Genomic DNA, 243 nt, shown 5'->3' on the forward strand with positions numbered 1-243 from the left:
ATGAAAGTGCTCATTATTCTAACTCGGATCACTCAACAATATCTGTAATATCATTGCACTAATCACTTTTATTGATACAGCAGGTCACATCCTCACGTTAAACTCAGACCAATATGATCAAATCAAACTTTCTGGTGATTAATCAAACTCAGATAAACGATCAGTCAGTTTCCAGTCTATTAAGTCAAAACGCTAGATCCTAACTTATCTAATCAAAATGTATATCTTTTAATCCGCTAAACC

General features: G+C 33.3%; 1 protein-coding gene across 1 annotated transcript in view; it reads right to left on the minus strand.

Moving 5' to 3' along the window:
• LOC119582044 (organic cation transporter protein-like) overlaps positions 1–243 on the minus strand; it is a gene marked incomplete in the record, with an annotated part of 19,531 nt that overhangs the window by 12,756 nt on the left and 6,532 nt on the right.

The sequence above is a fragment of the Penaeus monodon genome, chromosome 15 (genome assembly GCF_015228065.2).
Source record: "Penaeus monodon isolate SGIC_2016 chromosome 15, NSTDA_Pmon_1, whole genome shotgun sequence".
NCBI lineage: Eukaryota > Metazoa > Arthropoda > Malacostraca > Decapoda > Penaeidae > Penaeus > Penaeus monodon.